This window comes from Aquila chrysaetos, chromosome Z (assembly GCF_900496995.4).
Source record: "Aquila chrysaetos chrysaetos chromosome Z, bAquChr1.4, whole genome shotgun sequence".
Lineage (NCBI taxonomy): Eukaryota > Metazoa > Chordata > Aves > Accipitriformes > Accipitridae > Aquila > Aquila chrysaetos.
This window is the reverse complement of record NC_044030.1, coordinates 22,134,671-22,162,204: the sequence shown is the minus strand read 5'-3', so window position 1 is coordinate 22,162,204 and position 27,534 is coordinate 22,134,671. Positions and strand designations below refer to the sequence as shown.

The 27,534-nt window shown below is 44.0% G+C and overlaps 1 long non-coding RNA gene across 2 annotated transcripts; it reads right to left on the bottom strand.

Moving 5' to 3' along the window:
- Window positions 1–2,674: 2,674 nt before the first annotated feature.
- Window positions 2,675–18,032, bottom strand: LOC115337457. 2 transcript variants are annotated; one of them, XR_003922155.2, is made up of 3 exons: window positions 17,644–18,019; window positions 8,294–8,469; window positions 2,675–3,959 (listed from the first exon to the last, which is right to left on the bottom strand). It is a non-coding gene; the product is annotated as an uncharacterized LOC115337457 (long non-coding RNA). The 2 variants fall into 2 exon arrangements; XR_003922154.2 differs by lacking the exon at window positions 8,294–8,469 and having other exon boundaries at window positions 17,644–18,032.
- Window positions 18,033–27,534: the final 9,502 nt, after the last annotated feature.

Below are 27,534 nucleotides of genomic sequence, written 5' to 3'. Positions count from 1 at the left end.
GGAGCAATGCTGGGAGCTTGATGGAGGGGACTGCGACATCCTGCTCCATCACAGGAGGGTCAGACAGCAGCAATTATGCAGGAGGGTCAACGCCCGCTTCCCCTAGCTCTGTGCTGAACAGCATTGATGGAGACAGGCTTCGAGCCTGGGTCAGCTCTCCTCCGCTCAGAGAGCAGCCTTTCTGCTGAGGCCACCAGCCAGTGGTGGCAGCTTGTGACATGACATGCAAGTGCTCTGTTGAGGCTTAAATTGAACCATCATTAAATTATTCCTCATTAGCAATTAAGTGATTTCACAGAAGTCCCTGGCTATACTTTGAAAGGGATAAAGCACTGATAAGTCTTAACTATAGCAGTAGTGGCACAGAGGTGGAAGTCGTGGGCTGGCACTGCCACTGCCCCCATGTCCCCCACAGGCGACAGAGCCATTTCACGCTCATGGTCCTTACTGCTCTTTAATATCTGTTCGTCAAGATACATTAAGTAATCCTGGGGCAGCCACTGTGCAAGTTATACTGATTCAGATATGAAGCCTATTGCTGAAATTGTTCTCAGTTTTGATTATTTAGGTTTTGACACTGGCTCAGCCAATTAAAGAGAACAGAAAAGAAGGATGTTTGATGTCGGCTTAACAACCCCAGTCTCTTTTCTCCATCCTCCTATTATTCCATTGCTTTTTCCTCTCTAATGCATACACAGTTCTCTACTATAGGCATTAATTTGTGAACAGAAATGCTACATTTCATCAGTCACGCTGTGAGGTTTTTTTATTGAAGTCCTTTACTGTTGCTTGCCATGAAAAACCTCTTGCCTTACTATTATGTGAAACTACAGACCAAACTATGTACTTTTCTATTGCTTTTTTATCTCATTGCCTACAAACGCCTTTGTAGGAAATAAGTCTCTTCCCTGAGGTAAAACGCTCTCTGTGACAGTTTCACAGCAGTGTAAACAACCTTTCTGAGCTGCAGTTCCTAGCACAACTGGTGTCACACACGAGACTAAGTTCACCTTTCGTATGTTCAGTGACTTCCCTAAAGCTAAAGTTTTTTCTTTCATATAGATAATGTGCTGCATGTACATATGTGGGCATGTGTATCTACCTGTCTAGATATGTTCTGTATTATACCCACATACACTCAATACAAGTGTACTACAACTCAGCTTTCCCATTCCATACGTTTGAGATGATCGCTTTTTTCAAACCATGAACAGAAAAGAAGTCTACATGCACCCATCACTCTGTATCCTGTTAGTCACATAGACAAAAGCCTTCTTACCGCTTAAACACATCAGCTGTCCTCTGGCCATTAATTCATCTCCCAGGAAGAACTACTGAAACATGTACAACCTAAATTGGCTTCAGCTGGCGAGAAACCAGAGGGAAAAGTCAGCCATAAAGCAATAACAGGTACAGAAATGTACCCGAGTTCTTAGGGGGAAGGTGAGGAGGAAAGAAAACATACTTTCAGACTTGCATCCCTTGATTTTAAAGTTGGAGTTTAAAAGTGACAAGAGGACTTTTAAATGGCTTTCTTGGGTACAGGATGCCACGGCAACATCATCAACTGTGGCTGGAGAAAGCTTTGATCCTCACAGAAGGCCCAGACTTCCCTCTGCCAGGGGAGTACAACTGCCACCATCACCAGTGCTCTACAGGTGACAGCACTGTCACAGTGACCACACCACCTCTCTAGCTGTAGCCCAGTGGCAGTATCCCTTGGGACGTCTCTTATAAGTAGTTGAGGTACCACAACAAGTATGCAAAAGTACAGCACTTTGAAGGAGAAAGGCATGATATTTTTCCAGCTGTTTTTTTAATTTCTGGTTAGTTTAAATCAATGGTTTTATGAGTTTCAACAGGATCATAAGAGAGGGAGCAGTGGATAGGGGAGAGCAAAGTTAGTCAGAAGTGCATAGCAAGTGCAGAAGTGCAGTACCTGCTGGTATAGCCCTTCCATGTGGGTGTATTAACTATACTTGACCACCTCTCTGCAAGTCTATTCATGCTAGTAAGGAAATGATACATGAGGCTCGATAGCAGATGTAAATCTATGCTCAGCAGTATTTTGCATGCTAGCTGGATTATTAATCTTAGCATGCTTCAGTGTGCATGCAGGTGAGGAATGGCTTTTTTTTTTAATCTAAATTATAATTGAGTTCTAGGTAGGAAGGAGGCATATTTTTTTCCATTCCATTAAAAAAAGCATTTTGGAGATAGATCTGATGAAGACGTTGACCTCCCATTTTGAGAAAGTTTCTGTTTGGGTAAGAACTAGCCTGCTTTAAGTGCCATCTCCATTAAACTCTACCCCAAACTTAATCAAACATAGATGTGCTGTTTGCAAAGTAACAGCACAGTCATAACATTTGAAGTGCAGCAGTGTATCTACATGAAGTAAGTCTGGGGCAGGAAAATGCTAGTCATAAAAGGAAGCAATTAGAAAGTTCAGTGGACCTGAGAAGGGTAGTGCAGACAGCATCGTGGGGAGGCTCAGAAGAATGCTAGGATGATTTTTACAGTTTCTCATGCAGGTAGCTTCATTGGGGCCATGTTAGAGGAGGTCTTACACAGACCACAGCTCTCTGAAAACTGCTGAAATAAAATTATGGTAATTTCCATGAGAGGGACAGGGAAAATGCAAGATTTTGGCATTCAGAAGGGTCAACATGACTTTATTTACTTATTTATTCATTTAGAGGCAAGTTTATTTGCGATGTCAAGTTGAGGACTGAAAAGGCCCATCCTGGGAGCTGGCAATACTGTGAGATATTTTTAAACAGAGCAGAAAGAACTGTGCAGTGACCTTGCCTCACACACGCACTGCATTTGCAGAAGCTTAGGAAAGTACTTTTGCCCTTGGAAAGGTGCATGTATATTTTAGTCGTTATTTCCAATATTAGAAATCTTCTTTTCCTGTAAAAGTGCTTTGAAGTAATAGCAAGCAGATATGGTATCTTAGAGTCAAACTTGGTTTCCATAAAGAAGCTGCAGCTGAGAGCACACTGCCTGAGACCCCAAGAGACCCCAGGCTTCCTTCCTCCCTCTGCTAAAAGTTTCCTGTGTCATCTTGCCAGTGGACTATTTTTGTGTTCTGTTTCTTTGCCTATCAGTAAAATGACAGGGCGTCTCTCGGGAATGTTTTGTGACTTAAATCATTTGCTTTAAGGCCCTAGGATGAAAGGCTCCATAAAAGTCCAGTGATAAATACAGCCAAGATTGCAATTTAATTAAAGTGCTCCAATTATTTAGGGAAAGAGGAAATGTAAACCAGAAACTGCCAGATGTTCTTTGCACTCCTTTTGAAGCTTCCCTATCAATAACTTAGCAGGATTTTGTGTTCCTGGGAAGTTTTCTTCAGCTTTCAGTCTCTTCTTGCATCCCCTGTTGGAAAGAAATCCAGACCAGCAGTACTTATCTTACCAGCTGTGTGAGTAATTTTCTACAGACCCATGGCCTTATACAATAGATATTGACACAAACAAACAAACAAAAATATCTACTGATGTTTACTCTGGAATAGACATCACCATTAACTTGTTATTCAGCACAAATCACATGGGAAGAAGCATTTACACCCCCTCCTTTAAAATGCAGTCCAGTCGTGGAGAAGAGTGTGCATCACAGGGACAGGAGGGAGAATTTATCCCATCCAAGTTGGAAGGATTAAAATAAATATCCTGAATAGCTTTGCAGTCAGTGTCATATCTGTTCTCCTAAATCTGTTGTTCTGTATGAGTTGCTATGGAATTATAACTCAGAAGATCATGGTAAGGCACAGCGCTGGTTGCAGTGCAGGGCAAAGCTGTGCCCCTGCATCCAGTGATGTACAATATACACGCCCCACTGCCTGGTACTAATGAGGCGGCAAGGAGCTGCTTTTGGGTCAGGGTAAATCCATGGGCACGATGACTCATCTGGCATTTATCAGGTTCATCATTCTACTTGTTGAAGCACAGCTGAAAAATAAACAAAACAGGGTCGAGATCAGAAGTTGCACCCCCAGTCCCAGCAAACAGGTTATGCAGCCTGCATCGCTAACAACAGCTGCCGTGTGCTGGCTGCCTGCTGCTATCTGTGCCTCTCCCCTTTAGAAATAATGATGATGTCTGAGATTAGGGAGGAATGACCAAAAGTCCCCATAGTGACCTCCTTCAAAGACAGCCCTACAGAGTACTGGCTTACATAAAAAGAACAGTTGGTTGTTTTCTCAGCAAAAAATGTCTTTGAAGAGAAGCAAAGGCATGTAGCCAGGAGACAGCCATGTTTCACTTTGAGAGGTCTTTCTAGTTAGCTTAGATGTTACAGATAATAACAAAGAGGCTGGGAGTAGACTGCGAGGCCACATGCAAACTTTTGATTATAAATCAATCCCTGCCTATTAATGATTGTTTAATTTATTTTGATGAGGCTCTTGGCTTTCTCTGGGACGTCTTAAATAGTTACAGCAGGCTACAGACTCTGCAGTGCCCTGTGCAGCATGTACTACTGGTCCAAGGGTGCAAGGATGTGTGCAAGGCCAAGAGCCTCCTTTACTGAAAGGCAGGCTCTACCCACCCCAGGAGCTGTTGATTTCAAGCTGGGAAACAAAGATATTAGCAGTAGGGTTTTTTTCCTCTTTAAACTAATTCAGCTGGATCAACAATGAGTTGATCGTACCTGCTACTTAAAAACCCTTCATTATCATTCATGTCACCCTGTTACTGCTGAGGTTTTGTACTTCCGTCTTGTAGTAAGGACGTTTTTACAGCAACCAACCTTCTAGCAGCTCCAGGACCCTGCATATTCCAGGTTTCACATGGGGAGACCCTCCCATCACTATAAATCACCTCTGGTCTGCAGGGTCCCATCACCTACATATTCACGTCATAAAATCAATCAAGTCCTCATCTGCAAAGCCGTTAGGGGCTTAATATGCAGTTTGGTACTTGAAGCCCAGCTCATGTCTTCACAGCAGCCCTTGCCAGCCACAGTTCAGGCCCTAAACACCCACAGACACCCAAGTTTCTGTTCTCAAAGGGCTGGAGAAGAAACAGTCCTGAGAACAGAACCCAAACTTTGGATTTCCTTCCAAGGAAGACCTGCTTGTGTCCTAGTGTGACTGCCATCACATCAAAGTGAATCACACAGCCCTTCAGTAAGGCCAAACGATACTCAGAAAAATCCACATACAGACCCATATACACGTTACTAAGGGGGAACATTTTAAAAACCCCTCCATTTCCTCACAGACTCATCCTTCACAATTCCCAGTGGTACTTCAGTTGGCAGAGATGAACACCTTGAAAAGGGGGCAGGGGAGAGCTTTTTTATTGAACCAGGCAAGGATGATTTTCCCTTGCCCTTTATTCAGCACTTTTACTGTCAGATTTTTAAAGGCGGGCATAATCCTCCCCTGTATTGATTTGAAATTTCATGCAGAATGTTTATTTCCTGTTTCAGTTACATCAATTTCCAAACCTTTCCCCATTAATGTGCTGGCTCTAGAAGGGGACAGCTGAAGGTGACCTTCCACAGGTCACTGCAGTTTCCTTTCCTTACTGCCTTGTAGCTCTTTACACTGAATTTCATTAGTACCTACTAACTCAATACGCATGATCTAAGTAGGTCGTTCTGAATTTGGTTACTGCCCTCCTTTTGTATAAACCCAACCTCGTTACATGTCTGCAGGTATGCTGAGCTGCATTTGCCACGGGAGGACCACTGTAGGATCTAAACCTTCCACCCAAGATCACCGTCAACATAAGGAGGGTGAGGTCAGTCTCACTGACCTCGCAGCATGCTACAGCTACTGTCAAAAAGGCCTTAAAATCGACACGAACAGCAAGTAAAAGAAAGGTGATCTTTATTGCACAAACATGAAAAGGAAGCACTAAGAGAGGATGCATCCATCCCAAGCCTGTGGGGGAAGACAGATAGTACACCAGGTCTGCTCTGGCACTGTATCAGTTTTACCGCTTATTTGTCAGTATCATTTTCTAACATAGATTTTGATTTCCCAGGCAAATATCCAGCCAGCAGATTGGTACTTGAAACTTATTTGCTCCTTCTGTGCAGAACAATTACATATCTTTACATTCAGGCTTTTGCAGGCCCCCTCAAAAATTTGACGGGTTTGACTTCCTGCTCCGCCAGCAACATACAACCAACGCATTCTAGCCTAACCGGTGATTACACCACCTTTTGTATAGACCTCAGGTGGGACTGAAAAATCACATAGCAGGCAGTCTCGAAGTACCTGTGTAGATGACAATCAGGGAGATGACAGCCCCAGTGGGACGGACTGCTTCAGACTGGAAAACCAGACCAGCTCTTCAAGGAGCAGAAGAGTTTGCAGGCATCAGATTTCCAAGATGTCTCTTAAGCCAGTGGCCTCAAAATGTTTTTGATTGCATACCCATATCAGTAAAAAATTTTTAAGCATGCACATGCAATATATGTATATTTATTTATTTATAAGTAATATACATATACTACTGTACTAATACATTAGGCACATTATAAAACATATACAAAAATAGAAATTAAAAAAGGATGAGGTAAAGTTGAAATAAACACTTTTTTTTAAATATAATTTTATATTATTTATTAATGGTACAAAAAACATTTTCTTCCTGCATCCCAATGGGTTGTCCTGCACACCCCTTGGGGTGTATGCCCCCCAACTTTGCAGATCACTGTCGTAAGCTACCAAACCAATGCTAAGGTGCGATCCACACAGCAAGCTGATGAAAGCTGGTAAGAAGGGGAAAGGGACCAAAATAACACTGTTAATGAACATCATGCTTACGTACTACGTGTCTCTGGCTATTCTAGGGATGAGAGGAATCATAGAGTGCTTTGGGCTGGAAGGGACCTTGAAGGTCCTCCAGTTCCAACCCCCCTGCCATGGGCAAGGACACCTTCCACTAGACCAGGTTGCTCAAAGCCCCATCCAGCCTGGCCTTGAACACTTCCAGGGATGGGGCATCCACAGCCTCTCTGGGCAACCTGGTCCAGTGCCTCACCACCCTCGCAGTCAAGAACTTCTTCCTTACATCCATTCTAAATCTATCCTCTTTCAGTTTAAAGCCGTTACCCCTTGTCCTATCACTACATGTCCTTGTAAAAAGTCCCTCTCGGGCTTTCTTGTAGGCACCCTTTAGGTACTGGAAGGCTGCTATAAGGTCTCCCTGGAGCCTCTCCAGGCTGAACAACCCCAACTCTCTCAGCCTGTCTTCATAGGAGAGGTTGTCCAGCCCCCTGATCATCTTCATGGCCCTCCTCTGGACTTGCTCCAACAGGTCCATGTCTTTCTTGCAGTGAGTTCCCCAGAGCTGGATGCAGTACTCCAGGTGGGGTCTCATGAGAGCGGAGTAGAGGGGGAGAACCACCTCCCTCGACCTGCTGGTCAAGAATCATCATTCTTTTGATGCAGCCGAGGATATGGTTGGCTTTCTGGGCTGCAAGCGCACATTGCCGGGTCATGTTGAGCTTCTCATCAACCAACACCCCCAAGTCCTTCTCCTCAGGGCTGCTCTCAAGCCACTCATCACCCGGCCTGTATTTCTGCTGAGCACAACCACTGAAACAAGTACTTCATTAACTGCTCTTCTCAGGGCTCGTTATCCACAGATGTTATCCGCACATTTCAGTGCCAACCCAGACAGCTGCAAACTATTTTCCAAGAGCTGCAGCAGGAAGAAATTGTGCAGGCCCGGGGAGGATGAGCAGAGGGATTTTCCTGGTCCTGGTTTTACAAAAAGGAATGTAGGGGGAAAAAGCCTGGTTTTAGGCATTTAAGCAAGCACTGTATAGAGACACATGGGTCAGACCCTGCCAGACCCCTGCCATATCCCTGCTCTCTGGCAGAAGGACCCAAAGGTGGCGGTGTCAGGATCCTTGATGCAAAAGGCAAAGCTGCAGAGATGACTGCATGCACTCAGCAGTACAAGACAAAATGAAGCAAAACAGAGGAACAGCTTGCTACATGAGTCCAGTCTAGTCCCATATTTCAGTCAGACATCAACCAGCAATAATTGCTTAAGGCAACAGCATAAAGCACAAAGCAAGTACAAAGCAATCCTTTCCCTAGCATGCACTCTGGAAATCAACAGTTTAGGGGCTCAAGTGTATGCAGACCATGCAGCGTTTCCTTGAATTGTCAGTTTAACATGCCTAATCCCTTTCTAGACCTACGGGTACTTTTAGCCACCTCAATCCTGTGGCAAAGTTGCAATTAACAGTGCAAACTGCAGGCGAAGTAGCACAGGCAGCACTGAAAGCATCAGTGCTGCTTACCCTGGGGTCTTACCGGTCAGTTCCTAATGATGGTGTAGCTTCAGCAACACCTTCAGCATCTCCTCCTCTCTAGCCTGTGCAGGGGCTCCAGTCACCATGATCTGAGTGTCAGCAAGGAAATTCTGCTCTTCAACACATTATACAGCAGAAGCATACGTTTTTCTGGAGAGTTTCCAACTCTTAACTCTTCTGAAATAGATAATAGTCTTTCATACTGAAGCAGTATATTTATACGAACATCTTTCAGTAATGTAGACCCCAGATTCAATTTAGTTTGATCATTTTGAAGCCCCTAAATACATAAATTGCTTAATTTAGTTTGAAGTAATACTTCTGGTTTACAGCCAGTTGGTGTTAAATAGAAAAAAAAATAAATTCCAGCTAACAGTCCTCTTGGAGAAAGAAAGCTTGCTTCCTTTCTTTGTTTGTCTTCTTTTAACCAAGATGTTAAATTAATTTCTAAAAGGTGACAAAGAAGTGCCATACTTGCAAGTATTGTGTTCTGTTCTTGCTGTTTCATGCTGCAATGGCTGTATTCAGAAGCTTTCTTGGTAGAAGTGTAACAACATGCCTTGGTGGTATTTCAGCTGTTTTCATACATCAGGTGGTTTCTGTGCCTGGTCTAAAACCATGATTGCTGCTACCAAGGCCACCCTCCTCTGGGTTAAAACAGGTCCACACCACTCATTTTCACCTGAGGACAGAGTGGCAAATTTTGACCTGAAAAGCAAACCCTTTAGTTTCTATGAGATCTCAGCTTGCTTAAAGTTTAAGAAATGCTTCAGGAAAGGTTTTACAGTGCAATGTTTTATCCAATCAAACAAGAAATTAACCAAGTAATTCCCTAGAATACTCTTTAGGAAAATGAATTGGATTCCTCAGAAGTGAATCCGCAAGTGGAAAATCCTCTACATCGCAGAGTTACAGCGAAAACAGAAGGACTGACCCCAAATATGCATTAGTTCCTTTCTGTTTTACTTTCAGCTTCTCCTTCTGTAACACCCTTGCACACACATTACACAAGAGCAGTAACCAGATTTCCCTCCCAGCAAGACACCACACTTAAAACAACTGGTATCTGATAGAATTATATTAATACCTCCTCTGTCTATGAGCAATCACATCTGGCGCTGCGCAAAGGGGCCTCAGCCTGCTTTGGGAGGCAGTCACAGACCCCCACACCCTGACTGCCCCACTGCAGAGCATGGCTGCTCCTGCCCTGCCTTGCAGGGGTGCTTGCCAGTGGCAAATGCATTGCAGTGTAGTCCGCAGGCGCTGCCAACCCGAGCCTTGCCTCCCCTGGCACAGGCACATCGTACGGAGCAGATGCTGCTGCAGCTGAGGGAGTCCAGAGCTGATTCGAGACACCCAACATACCAGCAAGCAGCAAGCATCCCCAGCAGGGCAGAATAATTAATTGCCTGGCTTCTCGGCTGCTGTTGGGCACTCAAAGCTAAACCTCCGCCTGCAGCGAAGGCCCCACATGCTTCCCGCCGAGTCCCCCAGCCCACATGAGCTCCGGCTGCTGCCCCTCACAGAGCACGCAGTGGGGAAACAAGGAACGGGGAAAAGCCACCAACTTTCTCATGCCAGCGCTCACTTGGCAGAAAGTGGAAGAGGGACAAACCTAGGGAAAACAGTCAAGGTCTGCAGTGGTTGAGTGCTTTGTTGTGTCTTGCCTAGGTGTGTCTTATCCCACAGAGTCCAGCACCTGCTACAAATAGGTGATGGCACTTCTACGTAAGCTATTAAAGCCACACAGATACAGATGTGCTTCCAAGCCTTCGTAACATTTCACACACCAGTCTTTGCTCTGTTGCTACACTTAGCAGAACATTATATGTGCATTAATGGCAGGATTTTTCCTTTCAAAGAAAGCTTTAAGGAGCTGAAGAAATCACCTGTTTTCTCATCTGGTTCTCAGCATTATTCCCTGCAAGAACATCCAACAAACGCTTCTACTAGAGAAATGCAAAGAGATTTGCAAGGAATCGTCAAGAAAAGATCATGTCAAATTTAAAAGATACAAGTCCAGCACTATTTTGATTCCATCTGCAACAAACATTGAACCATATTTATTTTAAAAGTCTTTTCTTTTATTTCTGTTTATGAAGAATTGTGACCCCAAGGATTATTAAGCCCTCAGCATTATTAATCAAATAAAGAATAACATCAAAAGTAAGCAAAGTGAACCCTAGAATTTTTTTAACTGCTAATATCTTCAAGTTTTTGCAAGGCATCATTCTCAGGGATCTCCTTTTTTCTTCTGCCCAGCTTGCAATGCCTGAGGCTCTATTTGCACAGCTGTTGAACAACCTGAGTTCCCACTGCTGCCTACTGAGGGCTTCACTTTTCCAAACTGGGAATGCATAAACTGAGACACACTAAATAAGTAGATGCATTTGAAATTAATAGACTTATTAGAAGTTGGTGGATCCTGGTGCTAGCAAGATAACCCACTCTGCCTCTTGGGTGTTTCAGTAAAGATAATTGTAAATGTAAATGATATTTTCAGAAGGTGGGTGGTTCCTTCGTATGGCCTCAGCACTTCGTGTTGCACTAAATCAGCAGTTTTCAGATCACAGCCCTGTGAGAGATGGCCAGGAGGGCAGCTGGGACCACGAGCTCCCACCTTCACTTCTAGAGGCAAGAGACTGTGTGCTGTACAGATACTGCAGTACCCGTATGCACATTGCTTGGCCACATCCTCCCAGCTGAGCTGCCACCACTACGAAGGTGCCATTTCTGTTTGCATTTTGCTACTCTCCATTACCCAGCAGTGGACAAGCCTCGACACCTTACCAGCCACGTCAGCAGGCACCGGTGGGGACTCACAGGTGGGGGTCCTGCTGTCACTTGGCATCTCCCACCAAGGTCAGCTGCCAGAGGAGCATGCCAACGCTTTCATCCATCCACATCTCCCCAAAACAAACAACACCACCCCCAAAAAAAGCCACGGCTTAGCAGTCTGGTCCACCAGACCTGTCTGCTGAACGGGTGGCAGACAGGAGACATCCAGACCAAGTCATTTCAGTCACTGCTGCTGGTCGGCCACCAGTCTATAGCAGCAGATGGCTTGGGAAATAAATTCCCTTTACAGACACCCCCTCCCCAGCCCCCCCCCCCCCCCCCCCCCCCCCCCCCCATTACAGAGCAGGGCTTCTGAGGGTCTCCCTGGACAACATTAACTATGCACAGATGCACATGTGTCCTCTGGGGCTTGTCGTGCCATCAGCAGCATGTGCCTGTCCCACAGCAAAAGGGACATTTGCTCTTTCCCTAGCCATGCTGCACCCTTGTTCCCAAAGGCTTGTAAAACTAATGGAATTTGAAAGGGTGAGAGAGAAGGGCAAGAGAAGGGGACAGAGAAAAAACATTTACATGTTCTGTGTTTGTTGCAGTTGGTTGCATTACTTTCCTCCTGAGGATTTTGTGAGCATCAGTTCAGTCATGACCAGGCAAATGAACTGCAACACGACCTGCAGAGATTAGAGCTGAGTGGGCTGCTGGCAGTATGAAGATATTTGGTATTAACAAATGTATAGACCCATAAACCATCATTGTGGTAGGTGGGAGAGGCAGGTGACATAACCAAGCAGCTGCACTGTCAGAAGAAGTTTAAATTAATCTTTGATCCCTTATACTGTCCCACGAATGTTAGTCCCTCTCACCAAGTAGTGACTATGCTGCTGGGAGATGGGCTGAGCTGTAAGAAATGCATTTTAGGAACTGGTCTTAAAACAATATGGAAATGCAGTGAATGTAAGATAAACAGTTGTCTGTCTAACAAATTAATCCTTCTGGAATTTTCTTATAAAACTGCTGTGTCAGTTCCGATTAATATCTCCTATGAAACCAGTGTTCCTTGGAAACGAAACAGGCATTGCTTCCTCACAAGCTTTTGGCCAAGATTAGCATCACACTCATTTCACATCAGTCACACACTTCACTGGGGGCACATGTCTTGCCACTGATCAGGGACAGAGGGGAGCATCAAGTAAATATTCCCCATTCAAATGTCTCCACGCTCAAGTAACTTGTATTTTAGCAAATGCAGACACGCTAAAACATGATATGGCAACACTGAGGTTGTGACATAGAGGAAGTGAAGCAGAAAATTCAGCGTGAAGGATTACACACTGGCCGTCCCTCCTGTTACAAAAGAAAACCATGGGGCCATGACTGGGCATACCACCAGTCCCAACACCCAGCCTTCCCACTCGTGCCAATTCATTTTACTATGTTAAGTGCTGTTTAGTGGCTCCATAATGCTTTTTCATCTGGTTTCCTAGGATAATTTTCAATGTTATTGTTTCCTCTCTCCTGTTATTCACATAGCCTGAGGCCAGATCATACCCTGAGGTAGCTCAATCCTATCAGCACAGAAGAGCTAGAAATTTGTGTTGTGCAGACCTTACACTTCTCAGCTAGTTTGCTTGCTAGAAGCATTAACAGGTCTTGTATCAACAAAAGCAAGGACATGCCCTTGTCTGGGTTACAGCATGCCAGAGCGCTCTGCAGCCGCCGGTTTCCCAAGGAGGCAGCTCCTCTATGGAGACCAAAGGGCAGGAGAGTGCTTCTGTGTCTCTTCCCGTGGTTTGGCACTGAGCTGCGCTGCTGATTAGCTAGCTACAAGCTTTACTGATCGTGAAGGTATTTGTAGGATACAGGCAAAACCGTAACTACATCCTCTATGTGCTGCCCCAACCTACAGACAGGCCTCTCTAATGTCTTGGGTCAGAGGTTGTGGAGATACTTATTTTAGGGTAGATGTCCCATAATGCTCTACAAGAAGTTGAAAAAAAAGATTTATATTCTTATTGACAAATGACCCACTTGTTTGCTTCACTAACTAAATTTCATGTGACTGGCTGCAATGGTTAGGTACGACAGAGTTGAGGCTGAGCTCACTCAGAAACAACTGGGTGAGGCCACCTAGTTCATTTGGGTTTCAGTCATAGAGGTATGCACTATCGTATTTCACATACACCCAGCCTCTAACAGATACTGTCCCTTTTTTCCTCAAACACTTTTTTTGCTAGTTTGGTTGCCTCCACTTTTTGCGATAAAAATTCGCTTTCTAGCAGTGTTCAGGTAAGAGTCATTTTTATGCTCAAATTACCACATTTGAATATGGACTATTAATCCATTTTCACGCTAACTAGCTAAACTGACAATACTGTGTATGATTTAAAACCAACAACTTTACTCTAAGCCTGCACACCTGCTTTTTAATTAATACTTGAAACCATTGCCATAGCTAGGCATCAGCCCCCAGCATTTTGCTGTGCATAAAGCCCCACAGCTCCTGTCAGTGCTAATTCATGGTACAGTGATTCAACACCAGAGAGACCGACTGTACTGAGAAGCATTGCTGAGACCGTATTTTCCTGGTGCAGTGCAGGTTGCTTAGTGACCTGTCACCAAAACAAATGTGGTCACTTGGATATTTAAAGAGCAGTCTTTCCCGAAGCGTCCAGCATTTTGCAGGGACACCTGTTACTTGCATGCTTGAAATTTCTGTCCTGAAATGACAGGCTTGATGTCGTACCTTAGCTGGTTAACACTTTTTATAAGGAAGTCATGCAACATGTGTGCAATCCTCTCTGACTCATGTCACTCCAGCGTTGCTTAAATCACACTTCAATGTGCACATTTTCAGACCGACCACAGGAGCAAGAGTCAATAAAGCACTACCCTTTCCCACACACATGGCAGTTTATACATTTGCTTCCTATTTCTCCATCTTCAGTGGAAACTGAAGGTAAACGGCATGCTTCCTATCAAAATACACCATTCAGTCACATGTGAACAGGGATGCGGGGTGGTACCTGAACGGAGAGGGTTTCCCACCAGCTGGGACACAAATTGTGCTGCGATGTCAGATCACCCCACACACCCGTGACAGAGCTGAGCGCTGAAGTCCTCCTCAAGTGCTGGAAGGGCTCTGCCCTGTAAAGGTCACATCTCATTTTTCATGGCTGGAGGTTAAGCAATGGACTCAAGGGTTGTGCTGGGAGGTTGGAGGTGCGTGGCAGCCAGTGCAAGCTCTGGTAGAAGAAGGGTCCAGGTATACCGGCTTGTTTCTCCTTACATTCAACTCCAAAATTAGCTGAAGTCTCAGTAAATACTGAGTAATAGATTTATGTAATAAGGCTTTAAGTACCTGTAACAACAGAGTGAATGACACCAAAAGGATGGCAACTTAAGAGTCACTGGTATACATGCTCATATCTCATTCTTCTCGCCTCAGCCTGTCCCCCACAAAACCAAAAAAGCTCCAAGCCTAACAAAATATATTATATTTGTGAAGGCAGACACTTTATTTAGAAAATTCCAAACCCAAAGGTTTCGCAGCGAATTTTACTTCAGCCCTTCTGTTTCCACGCTTGACACCAGCACAGCTGACAACTACTTTTGCAGGAATGCCTTTACAGGACTGGGGCTATGAAAACAATTAATTTCTGGTCCAGCTGTTGAAAGCAAGAAGGCAGAAGGGCAGAAAGGAGGCCCATCCCCAGGAGAGGAGCTTCTGGGGATGCTATGGTGTTACCAGCTCCTGCATGAAACAGCAGTCATCGCTTCTCCTCATGGTAAAGCCAGTCTTTTGCCTGGCTCATTTCAGAGCAGTGCATGGGGCAGTACACCTGCAGGGTGTACAGGACATCAGGGACCAGCCTCATGAACAACATGCAGTGTTTGCTTTCTCCAGCGGCTTGGTGCCAGCCAGGGCTGGAAGAGGCTGGGGCACCAGCACTACCATCAGCATCCCCTGCCCAACATGCACACCCCATCCCTCTGTAACTGGTGCAGGTAATTCCCAGCCTCCCTGCTTAACACTCCCTGCTTTGAACAAAGCTCTTATTAATCACAATTTCCTTTTATTCCCTTCATTCACAGCATGGCCTTTAACAGACACCTCTAAGTGTGGCATCAGCTGTCAGAGAGGTTTCCTCCTGAACGTGTTCATGGAGCTCCCACTGTGAATGCTTCACGTGCACAAATGAATTGACTCCTCTTAGCACACCCTTCATATCTGATCCTGGCCTTCTTTTCATTTTAGAGCTTGAGAAACATTCCTAATGCTGTCTTAAACAAGCTGTGCCTCCTTTCAGGTTTTTGATGTCCTATTTGAAAAATGAAGGAGCCGATTTCTTAAGAATACAGAAACAGTCAGCTTTTTCATATTTCTTTACACATTTAAAGCAAATCTTACCTATTGACTTCAGTTACATCTGTGAAGACACAGAGTTTCTGATGCCAGGTATCAAGTGTTGAGCACCTGGCAAGTGCGAAATGCTCGGTGTAACCACCCGTGAGAATTTAGGTGGAAGCCACTTGCTTTGGACCACCAAAACCCTATACCAGAGTCAGGTGGCATCTAACTGGCCACTGCAGCAACCAGTCCCCTCAACCACAAGGCTATCATTTTGCTTTTCCTGCAATTGTCAGGCCCTTTTGCTACAAAAGCTTCAGCTCCTGCAACAGCAAACAGCTTCCTTCAATACACAGCCCTGACTCACACCCAGAATCACATCCTGTCCAAGGAATGAGGAAGGGTTTTGTGAATAAAATAACTTGATCATATAATTATCAGCAGCTTGATCAGCCATGTGCATGTGGGAATGCAAAATGAGATTGCTGGCCGTCCTTACTGAATTTTTAATTGTTTGACGATGGCATCGTATTTTCCCTTTAACTTTGCTCTTCTGCATAATTATATACACACATGTCTATCCACATGAAGAAGCTGTTCAGAAAGACTAGATGATGCTGGAAGAAGTGTGGGATCACAGAGATGAGGGCAACGAGTGGCTGAAGAATAATCAGAGACAAGGAAGCATAAAGGAGAAGTAAGACAACTATGGACAATAACAAAATGCTGAGGAAGGAAACCTGCAGTTTGCTGATCTAGTAAATTAATATTAGGGGAAGAAAAGCACAAATCCAAATACACAAATATATCTCAAACAATGCATGCAACTTACAGATTATGTGTTCATGGAGCTTACTCTCCAGAAGCTGGTGCCTTGAGCTAGCCAGGACAAAAAGAAATACCCCATACCTTGGTCTGACTCTGGTAAAACATGTGCATAGTTCTACACTGAAGAGCATAAATGACAAACCTTTCTCTCCAAATACTCAGCAGAGAAGCTAGATGATTCTATAAGAAACACTTACCATTGAGATTTTCAAGACTCAACTGGAAAAAGCCCTGAGGCAACCTGGCCCGGCTTCATAGCTGGCCATGCTTTCCACTGGAGGTTGGATGAGAGACATCCTGAGCTCCCATCCAACCTAGATTATCCTATGAAAGACTAACTAATGGCACCAACAACTAGAAAACACACAGTGTTTCATGCATACTTAACATTTGGCTGAGAGTAAAGTACATTTCCAGTCTCCTTGACAGCAGTGAAGCTACTCACAGAAGTTGAACAGAAGCATGTTCTTAGTTATCAGCCTGATTTGATGGGCTGTGATACTATAAAACACACTATTCCAAAACCACTCTGATCTGTAAGTTTCCAACAGCATAACAAGAATGAAAGTTGGCTGGAAAGCATGAGACCATCAAAACCATAAATTTGCCAAGGCATGTTGAAAAAACATGTTTTAAAGGTTTTTATGTGTTTGAAAACACAACTACAGTTAGCTTAATCAGAAGTTCCCTGTACCCTGTGGCAACCTAGATTTTATATTATTAAATGGCTTAACATGCCTGGCAAAATTCCACGTTGTACAGCAGTGTACACAGTGTATTCCTATCTCTGTATGAACAATTTAATCCTGTTTTAACATATTGTGGCTTGATAAGAAGTGAGCACACCAGTAACGCAGAACCTTGTAGCTGCAAAATCCCCCCCAGACCAAGAGAGGAGCAAGGTAATCACACAGCCTCACCCCTGCACACTTTACAAGAACACCCTTCGGGGCTGAGGACCACATGAGCTGCTATGGGAAGCAGTCCTCCTCAGAAACATTTCCCCCTTTTTCCATGTCCACAGTGATGCTGTTACTGGCTGTCCCCATTTTGCTGTGCATCTGCTTCCTCATATACAAGGTGCAAGAATGTCTTCAGAAGAAACACAGTTCAGCTGCTTCCACCCCTCTTGAGAATTTCTTAACTTTCCAGGGGACCTGTGCCAGACTGCTGGCACAAGGGTCCTCCCTGATTTATGAAGCCTTAATCCCACTGACAGAAGGCAGAAGGGTTCCCTGCTGCTGAGCCACTGCATCTCTTTCCTCCCCCTGCCCTTCACCAGTCTGGCTGCATCATTACAGTCTTGCATGCTGTCCGTACTCTAGCTGGCAAAATCTAGCAAATTTGACTCCAGAGTGCTCGGAAGCATTAAGAAATACCTTGAATTCCTGGAGGACAGGGAGAGTCCCAGCAGCCTGCCATTATAGCGCTGTGTTTGCACAAGTGTTTTGATGGCACAAACTTCCCTGTGTCGGCAAGCCCTTATGCAACATAGACTTCCTCATAGAGAAGAGTCTTGACCTCAGAGGGCAGCAAAATTGCTATTTCAGCTGGCAGAACACATCGCCACCAGTGAATGGGTGACTTCTGTAGCAGGAAAAGAAAGAAGCACAGGTACCCTTCCAAGGGAGGTGTTACCCTCACAGCTCATCTTCAGTGGTGCAAGCTGAAGGAAGTCCCCAGGCGCACTGTAGAGGGAGTGCATGTGCGCCAAGTGCAGATTCCTGGGCGAACGGCATCTGGGCATGCCCACAGCACCAGGTGGGAGACAGCAGGAATCAGGAGAAACAAGGAATGTGATGGCACCCTCCTAAGATTCACTAAGTCTTGGAAGCCAGTGCAACACTATTAATAATCCTGACATTTCTTTGCCTTTCCTAGAAGCTTTAGCTGGCATTTGCATAGTTAATAATGCTGCCGTGTCATTGTGAGCTTTCACCATCGTCATCCTGGAGACATGGCTGGGAAACAACTCGCTTCTGAATGCCAAAGCTTCAGGCTGTCTGCAAACATGAGATCTCTACCACTTGTTCACTCCTGAATACTAACGTCACAGCCACAGACACTAATGTCTTCATTTAATTTTAAAAACCACAAGTCTGAAATTAAGGAGCAGGCAAAGGGGATGGATGTTAGTTCTGCAAGCTGCTGTCTCTGTCCTTTCCTGTTGTTGATACTCACACTTGCAATTTGCCCTATTTCGGAGGCGTCTCTTACCAGTACATGTTCTGCACCACAAACCATAGCTAGGGACATATTTTAGTAATAGTAATTACATACTGACATACATGCTAACTAAACCACGCTCTCTCTACTGCAACATTTCACTGGGCATGATGGAGAATTACTGTGCTTTGAACTCTCTCAGACACTGGAGACAAGCCAAAGAGATTTCTTGTCTTCATTGCTGTGAAGAATTTGACAAGTTCTCAGTTGAGTAGTTTTGCAAGTGAGCTATTTAAGCAAACTGCACTTCCACTTTGGAGATAGTATGATCATTTTGAAATAAAACACAGTCATTTTGTTGCAGTTCACTTTTACATACAGGTATTCCATTTGGGGGAAAAAAAGCCAACCCACAAAATCTTGTAAGAAAAAAAAGCCCTACAGAACTTGAGTCTGTAGGTGTTCCTCGCAAAAACATCATATCTTTATCAATATTGGGAAACACTCTTCTTCCTCTTTCCATTCAATAAGCAGCCTCAGTGGAGATGTTCTGTGAATACCTGCCAGATTTCATCCAAGATGTATCTGCAGGGTGTGCTGGTTTTGGCTGGGATAGAGTTAATTCTCTTCATAGTACCTGCTGTGGGGCTATGTTTTGGATTTGTGCCGAGAACAGTGTTGATAACATGGGGCTGTTTTCGTTACTGCTGAGCAGTGCTCACACAGAGTCCAGGCCTTTTCTGCTTCTCACCCCACCCCACCAGCGAGCAGGCTGGGGGTGCACAAGAAGTTGGGAGGGGACACGGCCGGGACAGCTGACCCCAACTGACCACAGGGATATTCCACACCATATGGCGTCATGCCCAGCAAATAAAGCTGGGGAAAGAAGAAGGAAGTGGGGGACGTTCGGAGTGATGGCGTTTGTCTTCCCAAGTAACCGTTACGTGTGATGGAGCCCTGCTTTCCTGGAGGTGGCTGAACACCTGCCTGCCAGTGGGAAGTGCTGAATGGATTCCTTGTTTTGCTTTGCTTGCCTGCGCAGCTTTTGCTTTACCTACTAAACTGTCTTTATCTCAACCCACGAGTTTTCTCACTTTTACTTTTCCAATTATCTCCCTCATCCCCTCGGGGAGGGGGAGGGGAGGGCAGGGGAGTGAGCAAGCAGCTGTGGTGCTTAGCTGCCAGCTGGGGTTAAACCACGACACAGGGGCAGCAGGGCAAAAGTACTTGTGGTGGTTTGCAATCAATTGTAAAATGCTCACAGCAGGAAAGGAAACAAAGGCAGTTTTGGATTTCTTTTCCCTCCTACACTAGGTTGTCACACATTTTTCCAACCATGCCAAACCAGAAAAATAGTGTCTACTTATGCATGTATGCAGTTGCATCATATGACATTAAATACACAAAATCTAGTAATGTCTATGAAAATCAGTTTTCTGCTTGGTGAATATATTTGTCCAAGTGCACGTTTTTCTCCGTGGCCAGTATCAAACAACCACACAGGCTGTAAACAATGATAGTTAGCACTTCTGGCTCTCTTAGTGCCTCAGTTTAGCTACCTAGTATCTCTGCAGTTGGCTCAATGACTTTAAGTCACCCCGCTTTGCCTTTCCTACTTCAGGCTAATGAAAAAAGACATGTTAAAAGCAGGGTTAATTACCAAGGAAGGTTCACAGTTCTTGCATGAAAAAGAGCTTGTTTGTCTATTTGTAAGTATGTGCATGCCTATGCACACAGTGTTCTGCTACACAGGCACATGCATATTTATGCCATGAGCTATACACACATATTTTGATGTAATACAGGCGCGCTTGCTGGGCTCTGCCTGATTAACAGCAATGGAATGTCTTAAGCCTCTTTCAAGCTGTTGTTCAGCACCCGTATGCGCTCAACCCCATGTCCTAAGTCTAGGAGCTTCAGGACACCTTTCAGCAGTCTGTATGGTTTAAATGCTCAGGCTGGAGACAAAGACTACAAATTCTAGGAAGGTTTTTGATTTGTAACTCTTTGATATCCTTGATTAATTAAAAACCCCACGTCTGTACAAAAGCAGATGATTTCCCTCATTTAAATAACAGCAACATTCCCAGAACTGAGCCATCTGACTGAACTGTCTCCCACTGTGAGCTAAGAAGTGCTTTCTTGGAAGAAGCATCATAGGCCAACTTCCCGAGAACACATAATAAAAGATTTGGACAACTGCACTTAACTTTTTTCTTATAGAGGTCTTTATCCAGTTTTTAGAGATAGAGGAAATAGGTTGTTCCATCTGTCCTCTGAGGTCCAGACAGATTTCCTGAATTAAGGAAAGGATGTACATTCCTCCCCACCTTCTGAAATTCCTCTTTTGAACAAGAACTTATTCAGGACTGAGTTGCTTTTTAGTTTTCTGATGCTGTTGCACAATACTTCAAACATTTTTGTCTCTGTCCCTAATGGAGTATTTCTTCATTTCAAGAGTGCTCTTTTATCTGAGTAGATTGCTGAAGAGTTGACTGTGTAGATGAACTCTGCCTAGAAGGTACAAAGTTTGTGCTGTGAGGCCCTTTGCAGAAGGCACAGCAGTGATTTCGCATCAGTCATGGTGGAGATCTCAGGAATTTTTAGCATCGTGTCAGAGAATGGTTCGAAGACTATGGATAAAATCTTAGCTGCTTAGAAAAGACACAAAGCTACATTTCTACTTGTTTGTTTTTCTGGGATCAAAACTTGATAAATTACTGAGGTGATATTTCAGATTTCTTTTCCAGCCCAGAAGTTCACAATATGTGAGCACAGACTCTGATCTATCTATAGTGGCTGCCTTGCACTGATTTTTGCCGTTAGTACAATAACAATACTCATTTTCCCACTGGGTGTTCTTCCAGCATCTTCTGACCCCCCAAACAAAATTTACTGTTGCCTGCTAAATCAGCTTGGCTTTGCAGTAGCTGCATGCCCTTCTTCCACTTTTCTTCTTGGCTGTTTTCTGCCGGTGTAAGACCGACATCACACAGCTGAAGACTAAATGGAGCAGGGTTTGGGGGTTTATTAGGGAAGAGTGGCACCCCACCAGCTCATCTCCATACCACTTGCAGTCACAGCAATATGTTCAGATACCTTGACTTGTATTTCATCCTAGTTCCAGATCACGGTGCAACTTGAAGTAAGGTGCTTCCTAGATCAACGCACTGCTTATGCAGTCCCTATTTTGGAGAACAGGAGGACAACGGCTACTGTGTACAGGGAACAGAAGGGGACTTCTAGTAGCAGCCATTGCTATCCCTGTTGCTGCTGGCCACAACAGCGAGAGCGGAAGGTGTGCTCTTCAGCCTCATCCCTTGCACTTGCTGCAGCAGGAATGAGCTCAGACCTTTCCCTAGCAGCATGAAAGGTGCAAGATGGTCAGGAGAGACTGCTATGAGGAGCTGGTGAATGCAGGGGTTGATGACAGACATCCATCCATAGCACCCCTAAGTTACCTATAGCCTCCTTCTATAAGACACTTTCTGGCATTTCTTCCCTCTTCTGTTGCAAAACACAATCCCCTGCCAGTGCAATATTTTATTTTCTTTTGCCTACTTTGCAGAGGAGACTTTGGCCAGCTCTGTGCAGTTAGCATTATTTGCTCTAAGTCCACAGAGGTCTAATTATCCAGCCATGGTGAAGATAGCAGTAGCAGGATACAAACAGGGTCATAAGTGAATTTACTTGCTTCTCCAGTCCCACCAGTAGGTGCCTGTCCAAAGGTGCAACCACAACCTGCTTGGTGTTTCACTTTCTAGAAGTATGTCCAGATTCCTTTTATTTTCTCCTTTTTGGATTTAAGAAGTTCCATATTCAATTCAGGTTATTAAACTCTATTTCTACAGTAGTCATTTACAAATTTTCATTATCACCTATTTTAAAATGGGTTTTTTTAGCCTACTAGAATTTATCCTCTGAGGTAGGTGACCCTTGCCTTGTTAATGGCAAGATAGAGTCAGGCAGAACAAACAGTAAGAGGCAATTTTAATGCACTTCCCACATTTGTGGTGTCAACAAAACATCTTGAGAAGAAACACATGATATGTCACATTCCTAATATTAGCACTTATTTCCACAGCACAGAAGGGCAAAATGGGGTCATGAAGCGGCAACCTGGTAGACAAACTAGTGGGAGTTGGAAAGACACTGAGACAATGACACATTTTTAAGGCAGATTTTCAGAAGCCACAAACTGCAAAATCATCAAGTGTGATAGAGCAGGTGTTTAAACAGGGGCAAAGCTTTTTAAGTACCTTCTGCATGGGAGGAAATCCAGTATTACTGATTCCAGAATGAGATTTGCTTATGGAATCATAACAGCTTACACCAGTAATACCTGCACAGAGTGCATCTGCAACCTCATGTGAGACAAAATACATTGTACAGAGTGATTAACGGGGCCCGCATTTCACACTGATGAGGAGACTAAGTACCCTTACCTTGCTTAAGAACCAGGCAGATGAAGAAAGGATAAGCAAGCTGAATCCTGCATTTCTTCCAGCCCCCCCACTTCCCAACTGACACAGCTTAGAAACAGCACAAGCTGCTTAAGGCATGGCAAGGGCCAAATCTCCCCAAGCACTTCCCATTTCAACACAGGCTTGAGTGAGCCACAATCGGAAGAATGGGAAACGGGAAACTCCCCAGAGCAACTGGGAACAGTAAAGAGAGTAGAAGGAGAACACAACAAGAAGCAACGATAGCATGGCTGGAAAAGGGTCACGAAGGATGGAGGGAAATCTGAGCTTTTAGGTTTTTTTTATTTTTGAATAGCCACCATTCCTCATTCTCTGCACCAGACTTCTCCAGACATCACTGTCAGAAAGAGGCTGACTGGTTTGGCAGCTGGCTCCCAACAGCAGCACAGGGCAAGGGCAGCTGGGGCCAGGCAGAGTGCATGGCCACGTTCAGCAGGGCATGAGGGCAAGGCATCGCAGCTGGAGAAACACTGCTGCACAAAGAGAACCCGAAAGAGCTGGAAAACTAACCCCAGACGTTGACAGAGGTAAGGATCTCAGGAAAATTCCTGCTGGAGACTCAGGAGACAGCAACCTCACCAGGCAGATTTTCAGAAGTCCCAGATCCCTTTTCCCACAGAACTGTTTCCACCTGATGTGCATTTCCTTTTCCAGCATTCATTTCACATCACTTTAAGCTTTTTAACACAACAGTTGCCATCTTGGAGAACTGAAATGTGGGATTTTGCAAGAGGGTGATTATGGAGTCTGGTCTTGCTCCTAAGTTGCACTGAGGTCAAGAGAAACCAGGATGCAAACAAGGTCAGAACCATTATAGCTGAAACAGCAGTCACTGTTTCCCCCAACCCTCTTAGCAGGCAATCCTAACTTCTCAACGAAATTAACGGTAAAACATTTTGGCATGTATGCTAAATGGATTTAATTTAGTGCAATAGTCAGTATATATACAGCCATAGATGGTCCTAGAGTTTCCTGTTCTGCACAGCTTAGGCAATTTTCACTTACATTCTGTGCCATTACAGCTAACTACAACTCAGGACACTGACTAACTAATGAGGGAGATTAGACTGTACAAACCAGGATAATCCATGGGTCAGATGCTACCACCTTGATGAGCAGGTGCAGGAACTGTATGATATACGATGTAATGAATGTATGACATGTCCTGACCGGTGACTGGATCTGCTGCTCTCTAGTAAAGCCTGGGCTGCAGTCAAAGCCTCTTCCGTGGTCCTAAGTATTTTAATCCTTGTGCGGATTCTCTCATGCCTAGTAAGAGTCAAGCTCATGCTGAATCCTCTTCTTCAGAGGGAACTGTTAGTAGGGACTCTGCCTCCTGCCCAGTCTGCTGTTCTCAAGGAAGCTACAGACATGCATAGGCTGTTCTATTTCTGTTGAATTTATTAAACTGGCCCACCATGTTCAAAAATTACTGAGGGAGAGGAAGCATAGACACATAGAGTAAGACTGTGCAATGACATCACCCTAATTTCCCTAAGAAATTCTTGGTGGCATTTTTTTGTTTTAGAGCAGACTCTTCATCTATGAAATTACTAATGTCAACCCATACCTGCAGCAAAGAGTCTGAAAATTAAAGTCCCTGGAGCCAGATGACCTGAACCCTGTTCCTTGCTACAGCACAAAACTTCCTATGGTCATTTTAAGAGGTCACTGAGTCTGTGCCTTAGTTTATGCATTTGTATACTGGTACAAATATTTCTTTACACCACATCAACAGCATTTTGTACTAAGGTCAGTCATGCTGTCAGGAAGAAGCATCAGCGACACGTACAGCATGGCTGATTCATTTTCCAGAAGCTAATGATGTGGTAGATCTAATGATGTGGTAGATCCACCTTAGCATTGAACTACATTATCTCATTTTAATTTTCCAGCTCAAAACATAACATGGATTATGGGATGTTACGTTGGATAGGCAGTAACCACTTAAAGGCAAGAGAAAAAAATCAACCAGCCTATGTGTCAACTTACATCTAACATAGGAAGAGAAACAGAAAACTATGGCCACACCTGTATTAGCAACGAGCAGATCTGTAGCATGGAGGAGCTGGTGCCAAGTATCAGAAGTCTGTGACACTTTGAGGGGTTGGGGTGAAGCAAACAGGAGAGGAAAAAGGGTTATTTCAGAACAACTTACAGTCTTCTCCCATGAACTGAACACCCATTAGTGGTCAGAGCCTATTAGGTGAGCTTTTGGAGCATGACTTTCAGCTCAGTTTCATTCAAAAGGAATCCAGGTCAGGGACTGAGACAACTCCGTGATGTGAACCCAAACACACAAAGTGAGAACAATCGGGAGACTCGCTTCAAAAGCACACTCCTGATCTAAACTAAAACACTGGGGTGGGTGCAGCCTGCACGGGCCAGCCTTGTTACAGGATAACCTTAGAGCCAAACAGCAGATCAACACAAGGTGGGATTGAAAGTAAGCCATGTGCACTCCTCATTTACCAACTCTCTGGGCGTTTCCCTCACAGAGCATATTCTGTTATTTTAGGGTAGGCCCTGTTTTTTGGTTTGTGGTTGTTTTGGGGGAGGTTTTGGGGGTGGGGGTTGCAGCTCCCTCGAGTTCCCACTTTATGAGTGAGGGGACAAAAAGCATGATAAAGAAGGTGACATATTTCCCTCAACCAGCAAAGCCAGAAAAACAGAGAAAGAGCACAGACAGCTTAGAAGGACTCCATCTCACAGTCTAGCAAATAAAAGTATAGTGCGAGCCTGGTAGCTACACAAGCAAAAAGAAAGAAAAGGAGAAAAAGCAAGTTTACTATTCTGAAACTATGGGATGGAAATAAAAAAGAATACAAGTCTGGCTCACTGACTGAACATTTTGCCTCACATTCCAGTTAGGATAATGCTGTGTGTGAATAGAATAAAATGGCATCTAACAAAAATTAGAATAGGACAATACAAGCTAAAGTATCTGAAAACAATTGACCCTGTTTACTGTAAAAAAAAAAGCACTCCCACTGTAACAAGGAAAGAATTGCAAAGTTAAATTGCAGGTTCAGCAGCATAAAATGTTTAGTGAATCAGTGAATTTTTTTTTTTTTTTGTAACATACAAGCAAGGGAGGGGAAAAGAGAGAACTGAACCATTAGGTCAGCTTACTCACCTCTGGATTATTCTCTGTTCTTTGCTCACCCTTACAGCTTGGGTTTCTTTTGTTTGGTTGGTTTAGCCTAACCACACGAACACTGAGAGAGGATAACTCTGTCTGAAGGACAGACAAGTGCTGAAACTATGAAAAGATCAAACACAAAACTGTGAAAAAACAAATATCAAATAGGAATTAAGTTCCTAATTATTGAAGGACTGGAGTTCTGAATAGCCTTCTGAAAAGAATTTGGCACGGAACTTACGACTTGATAAATCTTCAGGAGATATGATAAAAGCAACCCTTTGAACTTCAAATAGGAACCCACATGTCTTACGATCTGATGGGAGATGTGGCTGCCATTTGCATCATAGCCTCACACTCACTGGCTTCTGATGGGCACCTGCAGGCATCAAAAAGCAATTCTTTTTCCTCCTTTGTGCATAATTCAACATCATTGTCTATAACTTCTTTCTGATTTTAGAAACTCTCTCCACAATTTTTCTGAATGTTGGAGATCAACTGCAAGGCTTTGACTTGGTGGGAGGGGGAAGGGCTTTCTGCTTTTCACTGTGGATGGTATATGGCCCTCTGAATATTATGTGGGAAACAATTGCCTTTGCCAGAGTAACATACCATACACTTGGCCTCTTTTGCCCTCTTCCTGTGCTACCTTATACACTGAGTTTTGGTCTTCAACTGATAGCCAGCATTTGCTACTGCCAAGAAGCATTTTTGCATGGGTATACAGCTTAGGTAACCAGCAGACACTCCTAGATGAAAACATCTTTCATCATCTGCAACTGCAGAGGGATGAACAATGATGTAAGTGATCCTTTCCGGTTCTTCCCTTTCCTAATTAAGAGAATCTATATGCAATTCATTAAAGCCATCTGTGTGACAATTATCTTAGTGTGAAAGCTCTGGATCAGTTTTCCTCGTCCAGAACCTCATCTTTTTTGATGCTGTTTGTTACTGATTAGGCCTAAATCTAAAATTTCAGCTCTCTGTAGTGTATGTTGCCTTTAAGTATAGGATTGTGACTACTGTGCCTAACTATAAAGATCTTTTGAAATTACAATGGCAATGTTCTTCCAAGTCTTCCATTTGCTAGCTGCCTTTAATAAGGATCTTCTCATACTCGTTCTCTCACCCTTGGGAGTATTCGATTCCTCTATTTTTTTAAATTGTCCACGTAATAGGGAAGAGACTTCAAAAGCTTTAAGGCGAGAATTAATTTGTGCAACTTTCTTGAAAAAGCGTCTGTTGCTTACTTCTTAGAAGGTCTTGCTAACTACTTTCATGCTATGAACTAAAACTACTGTGTTTTCACAGAGTTAATATTAATAGCACAGCTAACTGCGTTTGCTAGAAACTGGGAAAATAACGTCTCCTCTACCATCCGGTTTAAGGCTTTTCTTTACTATTACCCACTACCAGAATTTAAAGGCTTGGCTGGACACCATTTCACAGAAAGAAAGAGGATGAAACATGACATTTTG